Here is a 9,657-nt window from a genome sequence, read left to right on the forward strand (position 1 = left end):
CACCCATAGTGATTTCAGTGGCAATGTAGACGGTTCTTCCTACCTCTGAGTTCAAAGTTCCCCAAAGTGTGTTCTTCCAGTTATGGGAGATGTTCATGGGTGTTGGGATGGAGAGAGTAGATAAGATCGATGGCCAAGTAAGTTCTGAAAATGATGAATAACTAAATAGTAATGGGAAAAAAGAAATTTTCACTTAAAATCAAAGCTGATGAGGAGTTCCCATGGTGGCTCAGTGGTTAATGAATCGGACTAGGAACCATGAGGTTTCGGGTTCGATCCCTGGCCTCGCTCAGTGGGTTAAGGATCCGGCATGGCCGTGAGCTGTGGTGTAGGTCGCAGATGTGGTTCGGATCCCGCGTTGCTGTGGCTGTGGCGTAGGCCGGTGGCTACAGCTCCGATTAGACCCCTAGCCTGGGAACCTCCATATGCCGCAGGAGCAGCCCTAGAAAAGATAAAAAGACAAAAATAAAATAAAATAAAATAAAATAAAAGCTGATGGGAACCCCTTCTTTCTTGGAAGGAGGATGGCATGGCTATCATCAATAAGAAAACACATACCCTATGGTTCATGCCACTTAGAGGGACTAGCGAGGGGAGGAGCAGGTAGAAAGGCGACACGAAAATTTCTAAGCCTGTGCCACCTTTTCTGTGTTGATAACAGGAAAGTCCAAGAGTAGACAGACCTTTATTTTAGTGCAGATGCATGGAAATCACGAGTCCTGGTTTGTTGGGGACTTTCCTAATGTGAGCCTGTTGTCACAGTGAAATTATTAGGTCCCCTTTCATTTTCCAAAGGGTCATAGTTTGGATGATAAATTATGGGGTCACCTCTTAGCAAGGCTTTGAAAGTGCAAAAAACAAGTCCAAGACCAATAAGAAGGGGAAAGCAAATTATCCAATAAAGGAAGGAGGATGGAGTTGGGTGGGGGTGGAGGAGGTTGCATGAATAAAGAGTTAGGGTCGGGAGTTCCCGTTGTGGCTCAGTGGTTAACGAATCCGACTAGGAACCATGAGGTTGCGGGTTCCATCCCTAGCCTTGCTCAGTGGGTTAAGGGTCCGGCGTTGCCATGAGCTGTGGTGTAGGTCGCAGACGCGGCTGGGATCCCGCGTTGCTATGGCTCTGGTGTAGGCTGGTAGCTACAGCTCCAATTCGACCCCTAGCCGGGGATCCTCCATATGCCATGGAAGCGGCCCTAGAAAAGGAAAAAAGACAATAAATAAATAAATAAAGAGTTAGGGTGAGAATGAAGAAAGTTTTGAGGGGAAGGGGTGCTAGTAATCACATAAAAAGCTTCCACCACTGCAAACCTCAGCAAAGCCCGCAGAACACACCAATGCCTGGCGTGGATATTTTGGGGAAGGAGACATTATGAAAGGGGGCTGAAATCCACATCTTGGTCAGCATAAGAGCAGACATAGAGGGAAGTGGTAAGAGATGCAATATGAATGAGTTGGACAATTCAGGGGGAGGCTGAACACAGAGCTGGAAGTGAACCCACGAATGCAAATTCTCAGAAATCTCAGGCAGGGCACTAGAGTTTCCAAAGAACCGTCAGCTGAGAGATGCGATGAGGATATTTCAGTGGATAGTTTGATCTCAGCATAAGTCTGGGTTGTGAAATTTATTTAATTAAATTAATTTATTTAATTAATGTATGTATGTATGTATTTATTTATTTATTTATTTTTGTCTTTTCTAGAGCCGCACCCGCGGCATACGGAGGTTCCCAGGCTAGGGGTCCCATGGGAGCTACAGCTGTCAGCCTATACTACAGCCACAGCAACCCAGGACCCGAGACTCATCTGCGACCTACACCACAGCTACGGCATGGCCAGATCCTTGACCCATTATGCGAGGCCAGGGATCGAACCCATAACCTCATGGTTCCTAGTGGAATTCCTTTCCGCTGAACCAGAATGGTAACGCCTGGGTTGTGTAATGTAAACAGGTTTCCTTATTGCGAGGCTTTTCAGATTTTTCCGTATGTAATGTATTTGGTGAATAGTCATGTAATATCCTTTAAACTCCCTCTGATTTCCCTAGGGAACATTCTGAGGGACAGGAAGTAATCCTTGTGATGCTGTGGGAAGAGCTTAAGTGGGCACCTGTCCAAGCAGCCCTGTCCCAGGGGGACCCCAGCGACAGGGCTAATTCTGCTCCTGCTTCTACCTGGGGATGGGGCCGCATAGCCATTATTGTATATGTCACATGGGGTGGCTGTGCCCCGCCTGAAGCCAGGACACCCCCTCTTCCAGCTTTGATTTGTGCCTAACAGCCCCACATTTTTAGTGAGGAAAACAGAGACCTCTCTCTCTGAGGCACCAGCTCTCAGCTGGGAGCAATTTTGCTCCTCCCAGGGGATATTTGAGAATATCTGGAGATATTTTTGATGTGAGTGCGTGCATGCTCTCATGCACGCATACATGCAAGTACTGGCATGTAATGAGTAGAGGCCAAGGGTGCTGTTCAGCATTGCACAATGCACTGAAAAGCACCCCCCAAATAAATTACTCTCCGTAAGATGTCAGTAGTGCTGCTGTTGAGAAACCCTGCTCTAGCTTTTGCGGGGAGCTCATGTGTGAGCCGGCTTTGATGCTGGCTCCTATACACAGCTAAGATGAATGTATTGTCCAGCTCCCTTATACTCAAAGCTTGGGACTCACAGTGATTTCTCTCTTTTTTTGGCTGCACTCAGGACATGTGGAAGTTCCCAGGCCAGGGATTCAACCCGCCCTACAGCAAGGACAACACCGGATTCTTAACCCACTAGGCCACCAGGGAACTCCCTTCCCACAGTGATTTCAACAACAGTAACGTGAGCACTAAATGATGATTTAAAAATCTCAGCAACTAGAAGGATGGATGAGCAACCACCCCAGCTTGTCCTGGAATGTCCCACTCTTAGCATCAAGAGTGCTGGGTTCCAGGAAACCCCTCAGGTCTGGGCTGCAAGCAGCTAGGACTCTCCACTACTGAATTTTAGAGCAATCTTTTGTGATTTTTAGAGTGAGCTGCTGCCCTTCTCAGTTAAGGTGGGAGAATTATGGATCTTTCCAGCTGAAGCCCAGAAGGCAACCAAGTTGTACACTCCAAGGAAGCCTAGGTCCTGGGCACTAGGACAAATCCCTTTGGCTCATCCTCAAAAGAAGTTTGTCCTTATCCACAACCCACTAGCCTGGCGGATGACACCTAACTCTTCTTGTCATCCACCAGCACCCATGGCTCTTGTCTTGCTTCACCCTCAGAGGAGCTGCCCAAGGCATCTTGCTGAATGAGTGAATGGGTGCTGCTCTTCTAGAAGAGTCTCAGGAAATTCTGTTAAGTAGGCTGAGGAGCTCCTAGACATTTGGCTATGTGATGTTTGCTATTTTTCTTGGGAAAGCACAATTTTGTAAGATTCTACACTCCCTCAAAGAGAATGTATCTATTTTGACAAGGGCAGGGATTTGGAACATGAAATGTTTTGCCAAGTCCTGAGGTTAATCTCTGTGTGTGACTAGAAATGAAACTAACTTGCTCCCTTAATGTTTCTATTGGAAGATAGGAAAAGTCAACTTCTCAGTGCCCAGCAGGAAGGAGTATTTTATTACTGACGTTATTTGGAATTACTGGAGCACAGTGATAACAAGAAGCAGACTGCCTTTAGTTGGTTTTATTATTATTTTTAAACCCTCTGCAGACAGGGCACCCCTTTCATGTCTGCTTCCAGGATGGACAGCTCCCAACCCTACTCCAGTCTTTTTTTTTTTTTTTGCTTTTTTTGCTTTTTAGGGCTGCACTTGAAGCATATAGAGGTTCCCAGGCTAAGGGACAAATCAGAGCTACAGCTGCCGACCTACACCACAGCCACAGCACCGCAGAATCCGAGCCGTGTCTGTGACCTACACCACAACTCACGGCAACTCCAGATCCTTAACCCACTGAGCGAGGCCAGGGATCGAACCCACAACCTCATGCTTCCCAGTCGGATTCGTTTCCTCTGTGCCACGATGGGAACTCCCAGCCATCAGTCTTGACCCATCACTTACCCTGTGCAACCTTTGGCAAGTTAAGTAATTTCTTCAAGTCCATATTTTCTTGCCTATAAAATGGAAATAATAATTTCACAGAGTATGGAAATAATTTGTGACCACCTGGAAGGTGTTTGTCTGATGATGTCATATGAAAATATTCTGTAAATTATAAAATACTGTAGAAAATGTGAAGACTTCTTGTCAACTGATTATATGACAATTGGTTATGTTACAAGGAGAGGTTGCTGATGGATCAGTTGAATGGACGAGATCAGCAGGATGATTTCGCCGTCATTGGAAGGGAGTGGCCACTATCAGCTAACACATTTGTGTGTGTGTGTGTGTGTGTGTGTGTGTGTGAGAGAGAGAGAGAGAGAGAGAGAGAGAGAGAAACTGCCTCAAATACTATTCAGCAACATCTCATCATAAACAGGAACTCAACGAATAAATAAATCATGTGGTCCCTGATTTTTCACTTCCTTAAAAACTAGTGATCTAAGAGGAATTAAAATAGACACAAATGGTGAAAAAAAAAGTGTGTGCAAAGAAGCTAGCCCAGATCGAGGAAAGGATATACTGACTGTACAATGGTCCAAACGTATGAAATCAGTGAGCATTGAGGGATGTCTCTCATTCCAGAAGGATCCTTGTTTTTATGTGCATTAGGCTTTGTAAAAATAGTGTACTCCTCTCACAGGCTCTGCAGTGATGTTTCTGGGCATAGACGTTAAAGACTTTGAGGGAGCTCCCTTTGTGGCTCAGTGGTAAACAAAGCCAACTAGGATCCATGAGGATGTGGGTTCCATCCCTGGCCTTGCTCAGTGGGTTAAAGGATCCAGCATTGCTGTGAACTGTGGTGTAGGTCGCAGACATGGCTCGGATCTGGTGTTATTGTGGCTCTGGCATAGGCCAGCAGCTACAGCTCCGATTAGACCCCTAGCCTGGGAACCTCCAAATGCCACAGGTGCAGCACTAAAAAGACAAAAAAAAAAAAAAAAAAGAATTCACGTACCAGACAATTCATTCATCGAAAGTGTACAATTCCATTCTTTTCTGTATATTCACAGAGGTATGCATCCATTACCACAATTTCAGAACATTTTCATCACCCGTAAGTTTTCATAAGAACCTTGCCCTCATTAGCAGCCACTCTCCATTTATTTCTGTGGGTTTTTTTAAATTATTTTATTTTATTTTATTTTATTTTATTTTATTTTATTTTATTTTATTATTTTTGTCTTTTTGCCATTTCCTGGGCCGCTCCCGCGGCATATGGAGGTTCCCAGGCTAGGGGTCGAATCAGAGCTGCAGCCACTGGCCTATGCCAGAGCCAGAGCAACGCGGGATCCGAGCCGAGTCTGCGACCTACACCACCGCTCATGGCAACGCTGGATCCTCAACCCACTGAGCGAGGCTAGTCGAACCCACAACCTCATGGTTCCTAGTTGGATTTGTTAACCACTGCGCTAGGATGGGAACTTCTGTGTTATTTTTAAAAGATAGTAAAGCCTAGCATTTGCAGAGTGTTACATAGTTGACAGTATTCCATGTGGGCTCCTTGATCTTGAACAATTCTGTGAGGTGGGCACTTGTCGGCATCTGTCACTGAGTTTAAACTTCAGTTTTTGGAGGGAGACCTTTAATCAATAAAAAGATTAATCTAAAAGGAAGGGGAGGGGTGGTGAGCTAGGGGCTCCTGTCTACAGGCTGCAGAGCCTGGAAGGCATGGGCTGGTGCTCCAATATGTTGTCGCAAGAACTTGGGGATCCACACTACCCCCTAAGCTCTGGTATGTTGGGTGTCCACAAAACTCACTACTGCAGAAAGTCACTTCATTGGAGGATATAGATGGTAGAGAAAGAATACCTAAAGCAAGTGGCTTTTGAGATAATAATAATAAAATATCTGAATTTGAAACCTTATTCTGCTGCTGCTTTCTACAAGTCTTTGACTTTGGGCAAGTTAACCTCTACAATATTCAGTTTCTTTGTTTTAAAACAGTATACAAAATAAATAAATACACACATAAAAATAAACACAAAACAGTATCCAGGAGTCCTCTTGTGGCACAGTGGGTTAAAGATCCAGCATTGTCAATGAGGTAGCTTGAATCCCTGCTGCGGTGTGGGTTTGATCCCTGGTCCCCGGGAATTTCCACATGCCTTGGGCGTAGCCAGAAAAAACCCAAACAGTATCCAGAGTGGGGGAGAGGTAAATAAAGAGTTTGGGATTAAAATATACACAGTACTGTACATAAAATAGGTAACCAATGAGGACCTACTGTATAGCACCATGAAATATGCTCAGTATCTTGTAATAACTTATAATGGAAAAGAATCTAAAATAAAAATATGTGTGTGTGTGTGTGTGTGTGTATAACTGAACCACTTTGCTGTGCACCTGAAACTAACACAATATTGTAAATCAACTACATATATATGTGTGTGTGTCTGTATATATACATGCGTGTGTGTGTGTGTGTGTGTGTGTGTCTGTGTGTATATATAGTCTCTTTGTCTTATTTTAGGGCCTCACCCATGGCATATGGAGGTTCCCAGGCTAGGGATCTAATCAGAGCTACAGCTGCCAGCCTACACCACAGCCACAGCAACATCAGATCCGAGCCGCATCTGTGACCTACACCACAGCTCACGGCAATGCCAGATCCTTAGCCCACTGAGCAAGGCCAGGGATCAAACCTGCAACCTCATGGTTCCTAGATGGATTCGTTTCCCCTGCACCACGATGGGAACTCCCATGAATTACAAAATTCTAAAAAAAGCTCATCATTTGTAATATGGGAAACCATCTAAAAAACACACAAGTATGTAGGAAGAACAGTTATGCAAAAATATATTTGGATGATTGGATGATGAGTATTTTTTTTCCCTTTTCAAAAATTCCTCAATCTTGTTGACACACCATTTTCCTTCTTTAAAAATGAGGAAAGGGAAAGGACTCACCCGCGGAAAGTAGCTGTGTTTTATGTGAGGTGCTGCATCCCATGTGTGTCCGAGGCATTGTGCAAGGGGAGAGGGCTTGGGAGGGATGTGGTCTTACGAAATGTGGAGCGGGTGGGAGGTGAGAGTGACTTATCAACCTCCATCAGCTGCTCCTTCTCCACCAGGTGATAAGCTATCGGAAGTAGCTTCCTGTTGATGTTACAGATGTCATAGCTTCATTTATCACCGGCTGATCTCCCCTTGAACCCTGCCTTTGAGGCTGTGGTCTATCAGCTCAAGGCAGAGAGAGGAGGACCACGTCATGAGGGGTTTGGCTGATGGAGGCCTGGCCATGGACCTCCCAAGGGCATCAGCAGGAATCCATTGCCAGTGGCCTCTGGGAAGGAGCAGGCTCAGTGCTTTGTCAGCACATCCTCTCATCCTCGGCAAGTGTTTGCATGTAGTCAGGCAGTGTGTGAGATGCGGGCATACCCTAGGCAGAGCACTTTAATTCATCACTCACTTATCCATGCCACAAACACTGCTTGAGCACCTACCAGAAGCAGGCAGAGTTCTGGTGACCGGGGATACAGTAGAGTAAGACTTAGACCTTCGGAGTTCCTGCCGTGGCTCAGCGGAAACAAATCTGACTAGTATCCATGAGGATGTAGGTTCGATCCCTGGCCTCACTCATGGGTTAAGGATCCAGGGTTACCGTGAACTGTGGTGTAAGTTGCAGACACAGTTCGGACCTGGCGTTGCTGTGGTTGTGGCATATGCCAGCGGCTACAGCTCCAATTCGACCCCTAGTCTGGGAACCTCCATATGCCATGAGTTTAGTCCTAAAAAGACCAAAAAAAAAAAAAAAAGACATAGACCCTCAATTTAAAGTAGAGTCATGATGATCTCATTAAAAACCTTAATATCAGAGTTCCTGCTGCAGCTCAGTGGGTTATGAACCCAACTAGTATCCATGAGGATGCGGGTTTGATCCCTGGCCTCACTCAGCACATCAAAGATCCGGTGTTGCCGTGAGCTGTGGTGTAGGCTGGCAGCTGCAGCTTCAATTCAATTCCCCTAGCCTGGGAACTTCCATTTGCCACAGGTGTGGCCCTAAAAAGCAAACACACACACACACACACAACCGTCTTTCTATTGTATGTGAAGAAAATGTAGTCCAGAGATGTCCAGTCCCTCAGATCTCCAGGTCCCTGAGGTCCAAGTCAAAAGAACTTTCTATTGTCACAATACGGTCCTAGAGAGAGAATACACAATGGAGGACCCAAAATATGTCATGTTTAAAGGTCCCTAACAACTACACGATATCGTGAGCCCTGGAGGGACATCCTGGAAGGTTCTGGTCCAAGAGTGGTCCACACAGAAGAGCAGAGAGGTGTGCACATTACACAGCTCTGGCTGCTGCCATATCTACTCTGGGTTTAGGTAAAAGGAAAATCAGTGCAGTGAGTCAACATCTTGGCTTAGAGTTCCCTGGTGGCCTAGGGGGTTAAGGATCCCACATTGTCCCTGTTGTGGTGAGGGTTCGATCTCTGGCTCAGGACCTTCCACGGGTATGAAAAAAAAAATCTTGGCTTGGTTCCCATAGGTTAAATGAAGCTAGAGTTCATTACTTAGACACCCTGGGAGAGTCAGGAACAGAGAAGGTATATGTTGACAGTGTAAGAATGAACCTGGAGGGGAGTTAGGAGTTCCCGTCATGGCTCAGTGGTTAACGAATCTGACTAGGAACCTTGAGGTTGCGGGTTTGATCCCTGGCCTCCGTCAGTGGGTTAAGGATCCGGCGTTGCCATGAGCTGTGGTGTAGGTCGCAGACTTGGCTTGGATCCCAAGTTGCTGTGGCTGTGGTGTAGGCCAGTGGCTACAGCTCCAATTCGACCCCTATGCCGTGGGTGTGGCCTTAAAAAAAAAAAGGCCCCCTCCCAAAGCCCCCCCGCAAAGAATGAACGTGGAGGGTATGGAAAACCAGTTAGGAAATCACTCTGTAGAGCTTCCTGCATTCTCATGCGTTCCTAAACTTTGACTAATAACAGGGCTTCTTGTTCTTAACATAAGCTGTGCAAAGGAAACTGCAGTCACAAAAATATTTCCACAGTGAGCTGATAATACATCTTGGTCAGAAAACATCGAGCAGGACTCAGCCCGAGGGGTGGATTTCTAAATTTAACTTAGAGAACATGTAAATAGCTACCATTTGTTGTTTACTGGAGAAAGGAGCTTCTGTTAGTGCTTTGCCTGTTTGTATTAACGTTAAATGACCTTATGAAGTCATTAAAAATTAGACATTTATTATTAACGTATGAAAAAATGGAGGATCAGAGAGGTTACGTAACTTTTCCCAAGTTGCTCAGCTACCAAATAGTAGAGCCAGGTTTCAAATCTGAATATGTCTGACTTGGGAGCCATTTTTCTACACAACTCAATCTTGTCTTGAGCATGGAGGTGACATCATAGAGGCCTATGAAGTTCGGCCTTCATTGTTTTATACCAGAATCATTTTATCCTCCTCCTGTTCTTCTTCATTCCCAAATTTAAATCTTAGGGGTTTAGCCTGAGACCCGCCACCACCCCACCCCCCACCCCTCAAAGCCTGCAAGAGACCTTCCTTCTCTTCCTGGCACTCTCTGTCCTACAAACTGCAACAGCCCTTGTAGCGTGGCCTCATTCCATGTTTAGTGGCAAA

Source organism: Phacochoerus africanus, chromosome 11 (assembly GCF_016906955.1).
Source record: "Phacochoerus africanus isolate WHEZ1 chromosome 11, ROS_Pafr_v1, whole genome shotgun sequence".
Taxonomy (NCBI): domain Eukaryota; kingdom Metazoa; phylum Chordata; class Mammalia; order Artiodactyla; family Suidae; genus Phacochoerus; species Phacochoerus africanus.